Genomic DNA, 18,912 nt, shown 5'->3' on the forward strand with positions numbered 1-18,912 from the left:
TGACAGTGCTGGGGCAATGTTGCACTGGATGGTCTGAGAGGGCTTTTCCAGCCTTCATGATTCCATGGTTGTGTGGGGAATGGGCTGGTAGCGTTCTCCAGGTGTTTCTGGTTTCAAGCAGTGATCTGAAGCACCTGGTCAGGCCCCAACGAGCTGGGTTTGCCCAGGTGGGTTTGTGGCTGGGTGGAAGGTCTCCTCTCCCAGCAGTGGAAAGAAGGGACCTTCCTCTGAGACAGGGAACAGAGAGGCTTGAAAGAAGATAACATAGGAGATAACGGAGTTAGAGTAACTCCATTTGGGAACCAGAACCCTGGATAAAATCGAGGTAAATTTAATTCCCGCCATGTGGGCTGCTCAGTAGTGATGGAAGAGCCGGTGTTGGGTGCTCTGAGTGTGCCCGGGGCAAGGCACGGTGTCCTCTTGTCGCTATGGAAGGGACCTTGGGGATGCTCTGGTTCCAGGCTCGGGTCCCTTTTGGGGACAGAGCTCAGAGCCCTCAGAGCCCGGCCTGCGGGCCGGGGGTGCCGGGGCTGCGTGGGCCGGGCCGGGGCCGCGGCCGCGCTTCCTCCGATTGTTCTCCTCGCCGGAGCGGGGCGGGGACACGGCGGGGACAGCGACCCCCGAGTGCTGCGTGCGGGCATCGCCCCCAGCCCCGAGCAGCTCCGGCGGGACAGCGCGGCCGGGCCGGGGCGGCGCCGGGTGGGCGGGGGGGCCGGGCCCGGCGGGCGGGCGCTCGGCGATCCCGGAGCGATCCCGCAGAGATCCCGCAGCGATCCCCGCGGCTCGCAGCGCGGCCGGCACCGCACGGAGCGGCCGCTTCGCCTCGCGTCGCTCGCCGTCGGTGCCGTGTGCGCGCAGCGGCGGCGGCGCCGGGCGGGCCCCGACGGGACGGGGCTGCGGGGGATGCGCGGAGCAGCGCGGCCCGCGGCGGGCCCCGGCGGCCGCCCCCCGAACCCCGCTGCCCGCGGGCGGGCGCCGGGGACGGCCCGAGCCCGGCTCGGGGGGGGCCGCGCCGCCGCTCCCTGAGCGCTCCGCCGGCCCTGCCGGGGCTCCCGGGCCGGGGCCGGCGGGGAGCGCCCGGCGCAGCCGGGAGGGCGGCGGGAGCGGCTCCCGGAGCGGGGCTGCTCCCTGCTCTCGCTTTGCAACTCCAGTCCCTCTAGGAGCTCGCACCTTCGGGCGCTTTTAAAATTTTGATTTTTTTAATTCTTTTTGATATCTTAAAACTTTTTTTTTTTCACTTTTAAAGATTTTTTTTTTTAAACATTTCAACTTTCCGACGCCAGCGCATAGTTTTGCCCTGATCGCCGGGACCGCGTGAGCGTGCGGCGCCGAGGCCATGCGGTGACCGAGGTAAGAGCAGGGCTGGCACCGGGGCTGGCACCGGGACCCCCGATCTCCGTCCCCGGCTGGGGCTGCCCCCGGAGCCGCGGCTTCAATGAGAACGAAGTGTCGCATCACTTCTCTTTGTGTTGTGACACGTAAATCCGTGTCACCCCCGCGCAGGTACCTGCAGGACAAACCCTCTCGTCCCCAGAATGGTCACAGAGCCGCGAAGTTCGGATTAGTTTCGCAAAACCTCCCTTTTTTATAGAACGTCACGTGGGAATCTTTTCTTTGTTGGGGTTTTTGGCTGTGTTGGAGCTGCTGAGGAAGCACCAGCTCGAAGCTGAGCGGGGCAGTTCCTGCCGCGGGCCCGGGTCTGGGTTTATTTTCCGCCGCGTGTGTCAGAATTGAGCGATTTGAGCCGGGTTTACACCCGTGTGAGCTCCCGAAGAACGGGGTCACTGCTCGCCCAGGGTGATTCAGGGCGCGTTTGATCCAGGAGAACATCTCTGTGGGCTCTGGTGGGAGTTCCGTGCTTGGGAGCGTTCACCTCTTGCTGGTTTTAGTGGTTTTGGGGAAGCTGACGGAGGGAAAGTCTCACTGGGGTGTTCACAGAGCCTGGCCGGAGGGTCCCTGCTCCCACCTCCACCTTGGTGCGTTGGTTTTACACCTGAACATTTATGAGATGAGAGATTTCAAAATGCGGGGATTAAGGGGTGATATCACCTCCCTGCTCCTCCCTCGGGTTTTGTTATAAAACAAGGCTCGACTCCTTCCCCGAGTGACGCCAGATGCCGGCAGCAGCTCCGTGCGGCTGCGGTGCCCGGGACAGCCCTGAGCCCACCGGGCTGGCTGCTTACAGCTGAATAAACCCGCGCTCTGCCGGCTCCAAACCCGCTGGAACTGTTGAAATCAAGTATTTATGGAATGCTGCTCCCTCCCTGCTCGGTATCGTCTCTGATTGGCTTTGTAGAAAGTAAAATTGCCAAATTTAGGTCAGTTACAGTAAGTGCTGGAGCAGGTGGATGCTTTGCTGGAGCTCCTGCACAGAGGGTTTGGGTGCCCTGCTCCAGTGCTGGCAGAGCAGCTCATTCCAGTGGCTTTTGGTGCCTCGTTGACCAGACAGGGACTGGGAGTGCTGAATTCCTGCTGTGCCACCTCGCTTTCCTGGAATTAATTTGATTTCTGTGCATTGCGAGGAGAGCTGACTGGGTGTTTGTGTTGGGTGGAGAGGGAACACAATGCTGCCACTCCTCCTCGGTGTCCAGGGAAGTTACAGGCTCAGAGGCACCCCGAGTCCCCCTGTGTGACACTGAGGTGCCCACTGTGGCCTCAGGGAGGGCTCTGTCCTGCAGGGGGGTGACAGTGATCTCTCTGCCTTGCTCTCCTCCTGCCCTAGGAGCTATCCCAGAGCTCAGGAGCTTGTTCAGGTGGGACTCCCGGGAGCTCTGGGTGGTGCCATCACTGGCACAGGTGCAAAGGGATGGTCTAAGGGAAGAAGCTGCTGGTGGAGAGGAGGAGGAGGCAGGTGCATCATCACAAGGGGAGGAAAAATGCATCCCCTCCTTGGGGGAACCTCCTGATAAATTCAGCTGGAAGTGCTGCAGAAAGGTCTGCTTTGGAAAGATGAACTAAAAGCCACAAGTGCAACAAGTTGATTTCTGGTCCTTTTTGGTTCATCCCACACCTGTTTTAAAGGTTATTTCTTCCCATCCTGGTTCCCAAGCTCCGGAGGCTCCTGCCTGCTGTTACTGCTCCTTTTCCTGAGCGCTGATTGCTCTCAGCCTTCCTGTTCTTTGGGTTTTTGTTCTCTCCAGCTTGCAGGCTCCTCTGAAACTTCCAGGTCAAGTTCAAGAATGGTTTTGCTTTTCAATTTACTTTACTAAGCCTCAGCAATAGTCTGGGGCATCCCAGTGATCTGAGCTGGGGAGCTGAAAACTCCACAGTTAATTACTGGAGCCCAGTGACACTTGTAGCAATTACTTCTCTCTGTATTCCTGCTGCTGTATTTGTGTCTGATGATCCCAAAGACTTTCCCAGTTTTTGCACTGATATCAACTGATTTAATAAAATTCCTCTGCCTCAGGATGGGTGGGAGGTGCTCTACCCCCACCCCTCCATGGGCCAGGCTCCTGCTGGCACCAGGAGCCGGGGATGTCACCACATGTGCTGCCTGTGGCCCCCTGCCAGCCTTGTTTCAGGGCATAAATGTCACCAACTTGGGTTTTTGTGGGGTGTTTTTTATGAAAAGTTTGTTGTATTTGGCCTTCTTGCACCCAGCCCTCAATAGCTGTGGGAAGGAGGTTATTTCTGGGTTGGTGCTGACATTAGGACACAGTATTAATTTTCCGTTAAATGACAGATTTATTGGAGTTTTCTTCATCTGCACGGTCTGACCTGAAAACCTGAGTTGGAATTTGCCAGAAGGGGGCATTTTGCAGACATCACAAAGGATTTGGGTGGTGGGGAGATGAGCAGGGTGAGCTCGGCTGGAGGATTAGGCAGCAATGCTTGTCTGGGAACCACGGAGTTTGGGGGAAAATTCTCGTGCAAATAAACACTAACAAATGAATTTTGGGTCATTTAGTGCTGAGGGCTGAGTGCAAGGAGGCCAGCTCCCAGTCCCACTGCAGCCTGCTGGCTCCAAGTAGTTGGTAAAATAAGAAACTGTGGAGTAGCCTTGGATTTGTTTTTCCCCGAGGAAGTTCTTTAAAAATGTTTTTCCAGTTATCTCGCAGTAATTGTTTCTTGCTGTAGGTTGAGCTCTGGTGTCTGTGGAGCCCACAGCCCTGTGTTCCCTCTGTTGGAAGGTGGTGCTGAGCTGCCCATTGCTCATCCTGACCAGTCCTGCCCAGTAAAGCCAGTCTTCCCCTGAGGCACAGCAGGAGCTGTGCTGGGCTCTGGGGGTTGGTTTTTTGCAGGGGGTGTGTGTTGCATTTGGGGTCCCAGGCAGTGTGTGCTTTCCAACCTCACCAGCTTTGTCCTCACCTCTTCTGTCCCCATCCCAAACCCAGATCCCTCCTTAATTCTGGCATCAAGGCTTGGCTTTCTCTGCCCTTCAACATTTACCTGCTGCAGGTGCAGGGGGATTTTAAGGGCTGCTTGGGGTCAGCCCTGCCCTGGTGCCCACAGCCTTGGCTGGTGGGAGCTGCTGTGGGTGGGAACCTGGTCCTCTCTTCAGCTCTGTGGAGAGCAAGGCAGAGGCAAATTAGGGGGGCTGATGGGAGAAATGGGGTGAAAACCTTGTTTCTGTTTCCCTGGTTCCCTCTTTGCTGTGCCAGATGCTGGTTTACAGTTTGTGTGCTAAATCCAGCAGGAAGGGACTGAATTTGGGCACTTCTGTTCGTTCCAGGAGGTCTCATGGAGGTGCTGGAGCATCCCCAGTGGTTCAAGGTCTGGTGCTAAGCCAGGTTCAGGTGCCATCACCCATTTCCTGAGCTTTTTCCTTCTGCAGTAAATGCTGATCTCTCTGCACATCCAGAGTGATGGGCTTCCTGGGGTGATGGGGAAAGTGTGCAGAAATAAAACCAAATCTTAAAAACACCTTGCTGCTACTCCTCCCTTCTTCCAGGCTTGACCTCTCTCCCACTTTCTTCCCTTTCTCCCCCTTGGTGGTGCAGGGTGATGGACAATGGTGGCTGTGGCCAGCTCATCACACTTTCCTTCTCATGGCACTCCTTGCTCTCCTCCCCTGCTCCAGCCTGGGATAATCCACCATTCCTGCTTTGCTATTGGAGCTTGTCCTTGGTTTTTCTCAGGGTTTGGTGCTGTGCTGATCCCTTGTTCCAGATAGAAGCTCCAACACTGGAGCACTTTGGCTGCAGTTGCAGCCTCTGGTGTCCGATGCCATCAGCAGCTCTGTCCTTGCTGCATCTGTGCCATCTTTCCAGGAGAGATGCAGAGATTTCCATGAGCCTCCCAAACCCCAGCCTGTTCTGTGCTGCTTTCACAAGCACTGCAGGATATGAACCAGCTGTGAGAGAAAAGCCAGGTCCAGATGTTGCAAGAGGCTGCTGTGGTAATGGATTATCCCCCGCCATTCCCGGCCTGGAGGGCTCCTGTTCCAAGCCACCGCTGTGGTTTTTTCCCTTCTTCCCAGCCTGGGCTCGGTTGTGGTGCTTCCCCTGTTGCCAGAGGAGCATCCCAGCACGGGCAGGAGCCTGGAGGAGCTGCCCTGACACCGTGTTCCCGTGGTTTAGAGCTTTCCCAGGGTGTTTTCTCCCGGGAGCTGGCGCGCGCCGCTGCACAGGAAATTCTGGTTGCACCATTATTGCAGAGCCTATTGTTTGGGGCAAGGGCAGGATTCGGGCTTGCTCACATCCTCCAGTGTCTCACTGTGCTGAAAGGATGTGGTGGGGTAGCCAGGGCTGCAGGAGGAGCATAAAAGTCAGAGCTTGGTTTGTGCAGAGTTCGTGTTTAGCCCAGATCCCTGCGTTTCTGACCAAACCCACCCCTCTGGTTTTCCATGGGAAACCTCGGGGTTAAGGAAAACTTGCAGTGAGGATTAAGCAGGGCACAGTCCTTTGTTGCAGTTGGCAGCGTTTTGGTGCTCAGCCCGCTCCTGTCTGTGCGTGGTGTGTGGTGGACACCTTGTGTAGCCAGGTGGGGTGGAGCAGGTGCACCCTGAGGGATGTGAAATCATCGTTTGGGGGATGCAGAACCCACTGAGCGCTGCTGGGGATGGCAGCACACGTGGCCTGGCTCTCGGGGTGTGTGTAGGCAGGCAGAGCACCTGGCAGCTCTGTTTTCACCTGCCACAGCCTCGTGGTGTGACCAGGGCCTGTTCACCCGGCCGTGCCTCAGTTCTTCTCGGCGTGTTGGAGTGAGCTGCTCTGCCCGCGTTTGCTTTCGCTTTCCCCCTGCGCTAATCCTGCGGCTGAGATGGTTGGCAGCGATAGCTGCCTTTCCCAGGCTGGGCTCTGCAGGCTGCAGAGGCTGCTCCCCACTCACCCGTGTGAGCCACAGCTCCTCTCAGGCTACCTGGGGTGTTTGGGCTGCCGGCAGGAGCAGGAGGATCCCAAAGCTTTGTTAACCGGGCTGTGCGGGGTTGGCTGCTCACCCTCCTCGGGTTTTTCATTCCCTTTTGGCTGCCATCCCAAAAGAGGGAAGGCACCAAACCAGGGCAGCTGTGTAAAGAGTGAAGCAGCACGTGTGACTGTGCAAACCCAGGGCACTGGGAATATTTCTGTGTCTGCTTTGGGGTGCCCTGACCCCCAGGGGAGCACTGACTCTGACCCTCATCCGTGGAGAAAGTTTCCCAGACTTCAAAACAGACTAGAATGCACAAAAGTGTGAAATAGATTATAGAGAGTGTAGGTGGATCAATTAGGTGAGAAATTGAGGGTTTGGGATTTTTTAGTATGTTGCGGATGGAAGCAATATGGAGGGCACAGGGTATTGTCCTGGGTTTCTTCTTTATGCTGCTTCTTCCTCCTTCTGCATGGTTTTGGGTGATGTTTTGTAATAGGCAGGAAAATCCACATTGTGGGCTTCCAGGGACCAGTTACTGGGTTAAAAGGGAAAATAATCTAGGTGTCCTTTCTTAATTGGATAGTTTAGTCTTCAAAGACCTTGTAGCAAGAGACAGTTAGCCGTTTTGTGCCTGCTAATGAAAGGCTGCAGAACTCATGGTTGTGAGGCTGTTTCACTGATAAAAAATAATAAACACGTGGGTCCCAACATGAGCTACCTCCTCAAGTGCCTTCCACCCTGACCGAGAGAAACTGATATGTGACGTTGCTGCACACCAGGGCAGAATTCAGCTTAGAGGTTCCCAGGGCTTTTTCCTGAGCGTCTCCTGCCCCAGCAGAGCCCTGCAGGCTGTGCAGGGGGAGGCTGTGCTGGCACAGAAAGGGACCCGAGCAGCCTCTGTGCCGTGCCCGTGCTGCCACGTGCCTGGCAGAGGGACGGGGAGCCTGGCAGCAGCTGTCCTGTGTCCCTCAGCTGCACAAGCCACGCTGGCAGTGCCTGTAGCTCGTCTGCTGCTGCTGCTGCTCTCACGCTGGCACAGGGCACCAGCTGATGCCAGCCTGCTGCCACTGGGCTGGCATTGTCTGCCAGGGCCTCCTGCACACTCAGGGCTTGTTTGAGAGAACCATTAATCAGTTTAAAGCTGCCCCGTGTCACTCGTGGCTGGGAGGAGTGCCTATTGTGTGAGGGAACAACAGCGCTGTGTGAGTGCCCGTCCCCGGCACGGGAGCTGTGTCACTGCAGGGGGAGGTCACACTGTGGTGGCTGCAGAACCTCCAGAGAGGAGCTTTGACCAGGCAGCTGGGCTCCACCACAGCACCCTCTGGCCTCCTCCTGCCAGGTGGGGCAGGGGTGGCACCAGGGTCCTGCCCGAGCTTGGCTCTGCAGCTGAGAGCAAGAGGAAGAGGAGAGCATTCACTGAGTCTTTGGGCAGTGAGAGCTGTTGGGTTTGCACTGGAAGAGCACTTCCCATCAGGCAACCCCAGGGTCTGTTACCACCTTCCCATCCCTCCCTTGCTCTCTAGGGAGCTGGACATCGTTCCTGCGTGCAGAGGATGTCCTAAACTGGGTTTGCAGCCTGTGTACTGGAGCTGGGAAAAGCTGTGAGAGCAGGAGAGCAGCACACCTTGTGTCCCTCTGCTGTCACCCTGGGAGCATCCACTTAGGGATAATGGGGAAAGCTGGGACAGGCATCGGGGCTCAGGGGGATGTCCTGGCACTCCACAGACTGCCCTGTGCTGCATGGGCTGGGTGATGGCAGCATGGTGAGGGTGACCCCATGGTGAGGGTGATGGCAACAGGGTGAGGGTGGCCCCATGGTGAGGGTGATGGCAGCTGGGTCAGTGTTTCCCCATGGTGAGGGTGATGGCAGCAGGGTGAGGGTGACCCCATGGTGAGGGTGATGGCAGCAGGGTGAGGGTGACCCCATGGTGAGGGTGATGGCAGCAGGATGAGGGTGGTCCCATGGTGAGGGTGATGGCAGCAGGGTGAGGGTCATGGAAGCAGGGTGAGGGTGGCCCCATGGTGAGGGTGATGGCAGCAGGATGAGGGTGACCCCATGGTGAGGGTGATGGCAGCAGGGTGAGGGTGGCCCCATGGTGAGGGTGATGGCAGCAGGGTCAGTGTTTCCCCATGGTGAGGGTGATGGCAGCAGGGTGAGGGTGGCCCCATGGTGAGGGTGATGGCAGCAGGGTCAGTGTTTCCCCATGGTGAGAGTGATGGCAGCTGGGTCAGTGTTTCCCCATGGTGAGGGTGATGGCAGCAGGGTCAGTGTTTCCCCATGATCTGGGTGGGGCCTCATGGTGTGGGAATGCTGAGCATGGCTGGGGTGGGTGTCTGGGAGCCCAGCTGAGCCTGGGGGGGGATGCTCTCTGCACCCTGTGCTCTCCTCTCTCTGTGTTTTCCAGGGAGATTTCACACATCACTGGCTGATGAGTTGACTTTATGTGCTGTAAGTCCTGCCAAAACAATTTCTTCCTGTTATTGCTGCTCCAGTTTTAGAGAAGTGATAAGAACCTTTTGCAGGGACCTGGTTTCTCCCAGGGGCTCTGCTGCTCTGGGCTGGGAGCTTTGAGTAGCAGTTCCCAGGGTGACTTTTCCTCAGTCCTTCAATTCAATTTCAGAGATAGATTTAGTTAAATGACTTGAGGAATGTCTGAGTATAGTCTGTGTTGGGTCTCTCCACAGCCAGATGAATCTGGTTCATTCTGGGTAATATTTCCTATGAATTATCTCTTCAGTTGCTCTTGGAGGTGGTTAATGAAGGACAGGGACCTTGGAGACAAGGCTTGTGTTAAAACGAGAGCTGAGACAATGTGAGGCTGTGTTTGGATCTGGATTGGAATTGTGGGACCATCCCAGGTCTCAGCCCTGGTGCCTTCAGCTGATGGTTCCTTTTGTCACACCATTTTGCTTCCACTCCTGCAAAGGCAGATTTTTAAGGCCAGACTTTACATATTCCAATCGGAATGGGGGTGGACCTTAAATCCCTTTCTGCTTGGTTTTTAATTTGTTTTGAGTGAACAAACTGAATATGAAGCAGACCCACCAGAAATACAGAATCCTATAATGGTTTGGGTTGGAAGGGACTTTAAAGAACATCTTGTTCCAGGCCCTGGATGGACAGGAACACCTTCCTCTGGAAGGTTTGGAGGGCTGCAGCGTGGGCCTGTGCCAGGCAGTGCTGGATCAGCTGTGGTGACCCAAGATAAAGGAATTATTCTGGGTTTCTCAGTGGCAAACAGAGCTGGGAGGGCTCCGGCCGCTGCCGAACAATCGGGGCTGAGCAGGCTGCACTGCTGTTCCTGAGAGAGGCTGCTGGAGGAAGGAAAAACAGGAAAAAAGGCAGTTAGTCATGGGGTGAGGTGCTGCCCCTCTGCTCAGGGTGGCAGGACTGTCCCAACACCTCAGGTGTGGAGGGAAAGGGGAAATGGGGGCAGCAAAAGCCCCTTGTGAATGCAAACATTTGAGCCACGAGGATTCTGCCAGAGCTAAACTCTTCAGCTGGGCTGTCCACAGGAGCCTCTGGCCAGGTCTAATGCTGGGAACTGTGTAAATGGGTTGGTGCTTGCAAACAGGGATCCTGCAGAAGGGGTCTGCTGCAGCAAGAGCCAAATCTTTGCTGCTGACCCTTTAGGAGTTGATGTTTTCTTGCTCTGGGATGCAGCAGCAGTGCCTTGGAGTAATCCTCCAAGGGCAGGAACTCCTCTGTGGCCTCTCTCTGCTCTATAATTGGTCTCTGTGACTTCTTGGCATAATAATTAAAGCCAACTATTTAAATAAACTTTTGTAAAGATAATGAGTTACATTAGGTAGAAATATTTGTATAAAATGGAAGTAAATAAATGACATAACCCAGCCCGTGTTTGACACAGCTAGAAGCAGTTTTCTGCAGGACACAGATTATTCCATAATTGCTCCTTAATGAAGTTGCTGCCTCTTTCCTCTGAAGGGTTTGCTCTTGTCCAGAGCACAGGAGGAAGCAGAAGGTTATATGGAAGTTATATGAGCCAGGCTGGCATGTTTGTACTCCTCAAAGCTCCTCTGTGATCAGTGGATTCTGCCCCCATAAAGGATCAGGGCAATGCCACAAAAAAGGTCTGCAGGAGATACAGGGAGTCCATTCCTCTGATTTCAGGCTGGAATGTTGTGTGTGATAATTGCTCTGTAATCTTTCCAGGCACCTTGCTTTGATGCCTGGAGAGTCTCACCTTTATTTACAGCTACAGAATGTGTTGATTAAGACAGTCAAAAAAGAATAATTTTTTTGGGAAGAGCTTACTGCAGAGTGCTGCAGGACAACTCCATGGAAAGTGGATTGATTGCTGGATGCTCCCTGAGGCACTGCTCAGAAGATCCAAAGCATTGCCCATCTTCCCTCAAACACAGAAAAGGAGGTGCACCTTTGGCTGGCAGCAGGAAGGAGCTGTGGATTTCGGTGGTGTTGGAGGACCTTGCCTGGTTCTTTCTGTCTCCTCTGCTGAATGGGGATAACACATGGTGGGGAGAGTACTGAGATCCCTAATTTGAGTTTAGTTTAGGCACCTAAATACACCTTGGCATGTGCCAGATGGAAATCTGATTTTGGTGTTAAAGGCACAGCTTTCTCTCTGGTAATGCCTCAGGTTTGGCTTTTCTATTTTTCAGGTTCTGTGCTGCTTTAGTGTGTGGGTCTGGGCTTCACATTATGAGGGCATGGTGAGCTCTCTGCACAGAGCAGGGAGACAAAACAATTCCTGCTCTAGCTGGGACCAAGGACAAATGATCCAAATCTCAGGCCCAAGAGCACAAACAATGTGGGCTGAGGAGAGACAAACAAGAAGGATGGGACTTCATAACCTAAAGCTGGAATTGGACAATGAACTCCAAGATGCAAATGGAGCAGAACTGATCACAGTCAGAGACCCCGTGAGCAGTCGAGGATTTTGTGACCATTTTGGTTCATCTTGGGTGCAGCCCTGGCTGGGCTCTTGTGCTGCCCAAGGTGCATCCATTGAGGAAATCCATTTAATAAACCCCTACTTTATTCTTTAGCTCATTCTAGTCTCTGTTCTAGGTCAGCCTTCACAAGGCATCACTGGGAGGGGGCAGGATTAGGGGTGTCTGGGAGCATTTCCTGAGCATGCAGGAGGGTTTCTAGAGAAGCAACAATCTGGGACAGGATCTTCTGCAGAGTCCAGCCAAGTACTCTTCAGAGCCTGCTGTTACTCTGCTCTTTTGCTGGTGGTAAAGGGTTGGGGTTCAGCCTCACATGGCTTAAATTGTGATTTCTAATTGTGGAGGTGTGGGGACACCTCTTTTTAAGCTGGATAAATAACAGTTGGGTTTGGTCTAGTGGCTGTGGAGCTGCATTGCTGTAGAGATGGGTCAGAACTTTGTGTTCCTGAGTTGGAAGGGACCCACAAGGATCACTCCTGGCCCTGCACAGGACAACCCCCCAAAATCACCAAACAGCCTAGCTCCCAGATGAGGGGCTGGATTAATTTCTCTCTTCTTTTGCTCCTTCTCTGCTCCTACCCTCAGTGGAGGGGGCAGCCTGGGAGGGAAGTTCAGCATGGGCTTCTGCCAGGGCTGGAACAAATGAAACAAGGGTGATGCCTCAGATGTGAGGGTCAGAGAGATTTCAGTGGGTTTCACTGATTTTCATTGGGGACTTCATTCCTGCCTCCTTCCTGCCTTGCTGGACCTGTCCTGTCACCCCTGGGGGCTGTGGGGCACAGGGTCACTGCCTGCCCTGTGTCCACAGGCAGGACTGAAGCACCCACCTGCCCTGTGCCAGGGATGGCTCCTTGCAGCCCTTCCCAGCTGCTCTGTCTTTCAGGGAGATTACTTCTGGCACGTTCTGTCAGCTTTCTTGATTTTCTTGCTGCAGGTAGTTGTGAAACAGCAGCTGTTCTGCAAGTTGCCACTGCTGGGCTGGCACTCGTTTGCCTGCTCCTGTGGGGAAGATGGAGAGGGAATTAAAGAGGGATTAAAGTCAATGGAAGATCTCTCTGCTTCTGTGGGAGTGGAGTTTTGCTCAGGTTTTCTGCTGGACAAGCCCTTATTCTTTAATGTGTTTTTTGTTGTTGTTGAAGCATGTCTGTTGTTTCCTCTGAAGGAAGAAGGGGTCACTTTTTCCACACTGCTGACGTGAGCTGTGAATCACAGTGGTTTTGGGAAGGTGCTGTCCCTGGGACCAGTCACCTGTCACAATATTTGCTGCCTTCACCACGACGTCCTGAGGCATTCTGCAGCCCATGTGCCAAAGAATGGGTATGACCACAGCTCAGAATGCACTTCTGGTGCTTCTCCAGGGGGATGGGCAGGAAGGATTGGCTCCTTAAAGCTTTGGGTTTCTAGGCAGTGCTGTAGCCTGTGGATGGGAGGTGATTTTACTACAGGAAGGAAATGTTTCAGCACGTAGCAAAGATCCAGCACATGGCCTGGTAGCCGAGGGGCTCTTGGCCTGGTGCTCCAGCCACAAGAAAGGCACAACTCTGGAGTGGCATGCAGAGAGCTGAGCAGGTTTTGTGGATGCTGGCAGTGCTGGGGAGCTCCTGGGAGCTGGGGCTGGTGCTGCCCTGCCTGTGCAGGCACGTGGAGCCTGCGTGGGAGTTCCTGTAGCAGCTGAGCAGGGTTTGAAACCCAGCACTGAGGAAACACGAGCTGGGGTGCCCTGGCTCACTGCAGCCTCCACAGGGTGCACATCCTTGCAGAACTCATATCCTTGTCTTTTCTAAGGATTTGCAGCCTCATGCCTGGCTTCTGTGGAGCCCCAGGGCTTTCCAGAGCTGTGGAAGTGTATCACTGCTGCTCAGCTTTGGCTGAACACTGTCTGCTATAAAGAATTTAGGTTTGTGTGACACGAGCTGGCAAATCAAGATGTTGTTTTTGTTTGGTGGCAATGTTTGGATATCCACGCTGTGCAATTTCCTGCAGAAACTGGATATTGCCTGCACGTGTTCCCAGCCTGTTTGTGTTTTAAAGCCTGGGTGAAGCTGCAGGTGTGCCGGGCTCATCCTTGGATCTGCACCTCAGAGGGGATGGGCACTTTCAGGGTGACTGGTCCTGTCCTCCCCTGCTTGTGGCTTTTGTATAGACCTTTGCCACACATGGCAGTAAATTTATCTGCTGTTGAAAAGAAGCTATTGGAGAGACTACAGAGTATACAGAATACAGAAAAGGGTGAAATAGAAAGGTGCCTAATACCCAGAACCCAGCCCCCAGCTCCAGGAGGTGGGAAGCTCATCAGCAGTGACGCTAATTGGGTGCAGTGTTGGTTCCCTGTGTGGCTGGAGCAGGCCCTGCAGCAATGGGAGCTGCCACGCTGGGCACATGGGCATGGCCAGCAGGGGCTGTGCTCCCATCCCTTCCCCTCAGCTGCTCTAGTGTCCCTGTGGCATGGTCCTGGCAGGCTGGCCTTGGGCAACTGTGGATTTGAAGCCTTGGGTTAGGAGATGAGGAACAGCTGGGCTGCACAAATGCAGGATAACTCAGCAGCATTCCCACCAAGGCATCACCCAGCCACCCCCAGTTCTGCAGGGCATCACTGTGTGCCAGCCTGGGCTCAGTGTGTGCTGCTGGCTGGTGTGCAATGGCTCTGCATGCAGATAAGGGTGAGTTTTGGTTCTTGCTGTTGAGGAGGAAAGCAGCAGAAAGGTGTCAGCCTGTCTAGGAGGCACCTTGTGACTCTGGAGTGTTCTGCACCAACGTTGTGAGGGAAAAATAAAGTGCAGGCAGGTGTCAGACTACCAAAAGTTCTCTGTGTGATCCCTGAAAGTGCCTTTCTGGGGTGAAAAGCCCCAGCCTGAGAGCAGGCCAGGCACTTGGCAGTCACTGTGGTTTTCTAGAAACACCAGAGTAGTTTTTTCACGTGCTTAAAGGCAAGTGCAAGGCCACTCGCCTTCCTGAGCTGAATATCCTGGAGTGCTGCAATGGACAGAGGCACAGCAGGTGTCATTGGCCTGTTTGGGACATCACACCTTCCAACAGCCAGAAACTGGATTATTTTATGGGAAAACAGTGCAGAAGACTCTTCAAGGAATTGTTTGGTGCTGAAGGCAAAGACACTTGTACACTTCATACCTGGGGCTCTAAAGTGAGACTTGTCACCAATTTCAAAGCAGGGCACGGAGATGCCTCACCAGTACTCAAAAGGCTGTGCTGGATGAGCTGTGTTTTCCACAGTGGGGTGCCTGGGGAGTTGAGAGCCAAGCCCTGTGCTTGTATGATTGTGTTCAGCTGCTCTGAGGAAAAGGAGAGCAAGGGTAAATTCCACCCTGCCTGAGAGGAACAGATCTGTTTGGAGGTAGAAATAGAGTTGGAATAGAGACAATGAAGTAGAGGTAAGGTGTTCTTTGACATCACCAGGGCCACATCAGGGAGTTGCTGAGTAACCTGCTGAAATAATCCCTGAAAATGTTTGAGCAGGACGGGTTGCTGCCTGTGCTCCGAGTCTCTGCTTGTGAATTTGGGGCTGGCGTTGGCACCCAGCTCTTTGTTTCTAATCCTCTGAATGTGCTGAAGCTACATTAGCACAGAATCCCAGACTGGAGGTCTGTAACTATGGCAGTGTCCTCCAAACGTGACCCTCCGCTCCTCGTCTCAGCGCTGGCATCGGGGGTGCCGTGTAAGGTGGCACTCCTTTCTTCTCGTAGTAATTCCATGTCAAAGAGGAAATATAAATAAACTCCCCAAACAAAAGGAGCAAGGAAAAAATAATTCTTTCAAACATTTGAGCAGGAACAATAGGGTAGGATATGCACTCTCTGGGGAGGGGTAATGGCTGAAACCGATAGGAGCACAGTGCTGCCTTGCTCTGTACCTAGCTGGGCTCAGCGAGGATTATTTATAGCAAATGTTATGGCAGAAGCATGTGTGACCTGCAGGCTCCCAGCGAGGGGAAGAGCTTTCCTGTGCTGTCTCTGGGATACAATAGACAATTATTTAGACACTATCTTTGTCTCAAGATATAAACAATTAAATGCTGGCTACTGATTTCTGCTCTGATGTTCAGACTGTGCTTTCTTGCTTAGGGATTTGTGGAGAAAGCAAGGATTTTTTGAGAAATGTCACAGCTGTGAAGTTCCTGAGGCATCTCTACCAAACTGACTAATTGGGACTGCAGAGCAATGTCACAAGCACCACGAAATTGTTGCTTCCCAAAGGTTGGCAGCCAGTGGTTCAGTGTTGTTCAGCTGACATTAATGGGGTGTGGATGGGTGTAGACCCCTGAGTCTGCCTGTTCTATTGTGTTTTGGCTCATCACTATGGTATTAAAGTACCTACAGCTGCTACTGGATAGTAATTAAATGTTCTTACCTATAATTAACTACTTTCAACTGACTGCTGAACAGCTTAAATAATCTACATGTAATGGCAGATATTTTGGTATTAGAATGGTGACAGTTGGTGCCAAAGAGCTGGAAAGGTTGGGGAAACAGCTATTGTGCATCAAAACAACCTTGTGCTGGCAGATGACTCCTCCTTCAGGCTCCCTCCTTTTCCTGGGGGTCCCTGTCCCTCCTGTCTGCCAGTACCAGAAGGATTCTTTTGGATCTCTTCAGGTTTATTTTCTGTAGAGCAGAAGAATTTAGAATGGCAAAAAAGAGGAGATGTGTAGTGTGTTGCTGCTGTGGCTCAGTGGGCAGAGGGTGAATCTGCACCTGCAGTTCCTGGATCAGCAGTGTGGATCTGGAAGAACATTTAGCACAGGTGTAGTGCCAGAGGTGTGTGGGCTTTGTGAGAGGCTTGGTCTGAAATCCACCTTCAGCAAGAGCTGATCTGTTACATTCATTATTTCATTCCAGTTGTATTCCAGGGATTTCAGATCTCTGTGTTTTTATCTGGAGCTTCTGCTCAGCTTTGTACAAGGAGCTGGCTGCTGGCTCCTTCCCTGTGTGTGTAAAGCTGATCCTGGCTTGGTGTAAGGTTTTAGTGCTCTGTGTGCTGCAGAGCCCAGGACTGGTGCCCTGTTCAGCTGCCTGGCACCTCCCTGCAGTGCCAGCCCATCTCCAGTGTGGAGCTGTGGTGTTTGCAGTGAGCTGCTCCCTGCCTGGCAGCACCAGCACCGGCCCAGTTTGTCTGACAGATGCAGTGGAGCAGCTCTCTCTCCCCCTCGGCCGCAGGCAAAATGAGTCTCCCGCTCTAATTTCATTGTGTTTGGCCATCTCACAAACTCTAAAGCTCCCTGAAATGGGAAGGAAGTAATGTTTAAATTATACATGAGTGAACTGATTTACTCGGCCTGAAGTTTTGAGTTCCGTCCTTATAAATACAGGGCTGGAGCTATCACTCTGTGCATCCATCCGTCTGCCTGGTGGAGATTGAATTAGCAGGAGCACAAATGCAGATCCAGGACTATAAAAGCTTTGGCTTAAACCAGTGCAAACCATGTGGGGCAGATGCTGCTGCCGCAGGGAGCGTGTCGTGTTTGCCTGGGGTTATCTTGTCTGCTAGTCTGCCCTCAGTGATGGAGCAGACCATTGCTGCAGGATCCCTTCTGCCACTGGCAAGTGGTGAAGTCACCATCCCTGGAAATATTAAAAGAGTGTGTGGATGTGACACCTGAGGACATGGTTTAGTGGTCAGCGTGGTGGTGGCAGTGCTGGGTTGATGGTTGGAATCGATCTTGGAGGTTTTATCTAACCTTAATGACTCTGTGATTCTAAAACTCAGTGTTTTGATAATGTCTGTCCATTCCTGACTGGGAAGGGATTCAGACTGTTCCTCTGTCTGTCTCTTGCTCCTAATGGAGGGGTTTAGCTTCCTGTGGAAGGGATTTTGCAGAGCATGTGAAATGCTGGTTCAGTTCTCTGGTCGCTTCCTATGGGCATGGGCCCCGTGCTCCTTGGGGAGCCCCGTGCCGGAAAGTCGTAACTGCGCTCGCTGATGGCCTGGAGATCCCTTTTGCAGATGTTTCACCCGGGTCTCTCCTTCCACCTCGATTGAAATAAACGAACAATCAAGCTGCAGTGCTGCCATGCCTGGCCAGGGCCCAGCAGCAAACCGTCCTCCTTGACCCAGAAACAGAGGATGCTGGATTTTTGTTGGGGCTGCATAGGTTTATGGGGTGGGGATCTGCCAGGTGGGCAGGGACTTGATCATCAGGCTGCATCCTCAGGCTGCACTCTGTGAGCAAACACAGCTCTGCCCTTGGTCCTTGGATGCGGCACCCAGCAAGTCTGAAATGTCTGCGGGGACATAAACAGAAAGGGGGAGAAGTCATGATTCTCTCCCTATTTGTTTGACCTAAATACATTGAAGTAACTGTACCCCCATGAAAGAGATAATTTCCTGACGCTAGAGAGCTTAACATCTGTTTCCTCCCATTTTTTTTCAGTGGTAGAACATGGTAACGGAAGAACTGGCGGGGTTTTCTTTCCTCTTTTTCTTTTGTATAGCAAGAGGCGCTGCATGCTTGGGCTAAATACGCTCTCAGAGAGCAGACAGGTTTCTCTCAAGGGTTATATGATCATTTGTTCTCTATTTTCTCTCCTTCCTGCCTCCCCCCGCCCCTCCTGGAGAGGAGCGGATACAGCGAAGCCCAGGCAGGACTTCCTTAACTCAGCCGTGCCTCTGGCAGGCTGTGCCGCGTGCCCTCTCCCTGTCACCCCCCTTCCCCGAGAAACAATGGCCAAAGGCTCCTTCTTGTTTGTTATTTTGGATCCTGCAGAGGAAGAGCCGAGTGGAAGATCGTGTCCCCGGGGGCCCTCGGTGCATTCCAGCTCCGGCAGCGCCCGGCGAGGCTGTCGGCGCCTGGGCCGCGCCGGCCCCGGGCCTTTCGCTCCAGCCCTGTGCTGCTGGGGGGGACACTGGGCTTGGAAGCAAATTTAGCATTGCTGAGAGCTGAGAGGAGAGGGATGGAGAGCCTTGGAGGGGTGTCTGGAGTCACTGCTCCACAGTGGGTGCAGATCCTGTCCTTGGAACATCCCGCACAGTGCAGGTTGTCACAGTGCCAGGAGGAGCTGGGCTTTTCTACCAACTGTTCTGACTTGGTTTGAACCCCCAGCTTCTCCTTTGCACATGGGGGGCACTGAGCCTCAGACCCTCTCTCTGCCTCTGGCTCCTAAACCTCCAGGACGACCTTGGGTCTCTCCAGGTGCTTTGAGGCAGTGGCTCTGTGAGGAGAGCAGTGTCTGGCACGCGATCCTGTCTAGGCTGCCCCAAGGGCAACCCCACCACCAATTTCCTCTTTGTTCCTTTCAAAGGTTTGTTGTTTCTCAGGGCCCCAGTCAAAATAGTTCTTTCGGGTCACTTAATAGAAGGGATTTACCATTTGCCTGGAACCTGGAATATGCGTGCTCCAGAGTGCCACAGCACCAAGGGATCCTGGAAGCACAGAATGGTTTGGGTTGGAAGGAACCTTTGAAACCATCTCGTTCCACCCTGCCATGGGCAGGGACCCCTTCCCCTATCCCAGGCTGCTCCAAGCCAAGTCCAGCTCAGCCTTGGACACTTCCAGGGATCCAGGGGCAGCCACAACTTCTCTGGGCATCCTCTGCCAGTGCCCTCCTAGTGCTTCAGAGCACTAAATAAATTTTTTAAAAAGTTATTTCTGCTTGTTGTCCAAAACCTGCAGAATTCTGAAGAAGATTTCAGGAATTGTCTGGTGCCTGCCTGGCAAACAGCCTGAAGTGT

General features: G+C 53.6%; 1 protein-coding gene across 4 annotated transcripts in view; it reads left to right on the top strand.

The window, feature by feature from the left end:
- Positions 1-969: 969 nt before the first annotated feature.
- Positions 970-18,912, top strand: part of ARHGEF9 (Cdc42 guanine nucleotide exchange factor 9) — a 206,685-nt gene continuing 188,742 nt past the window's right edge. For all 4 annotated transcript variants that reach the window (XM_084213198.1, XM_084213201.1, XM_084213199.1 and 1 more), the window contains exon 1: positions 970-1,350. The gene's annotated coding sequence lies outside the window, so the exon portion shown is untranslated. The remainder of the gene's footprint in view (positions 1,351-18,912) is intronic.

Source organism: Fringilla coelebs (genome assembly GCF_963513975.1).
Source record: "Fringilla coelebs genome assembly, chromosome: 11".
Classification (NCBI taxonomy): Eukaryota; Metazoa; Chordata; class Aves; order Passeriformes; family Fringillidae; genus Fringilla; species Fringilla coelebs.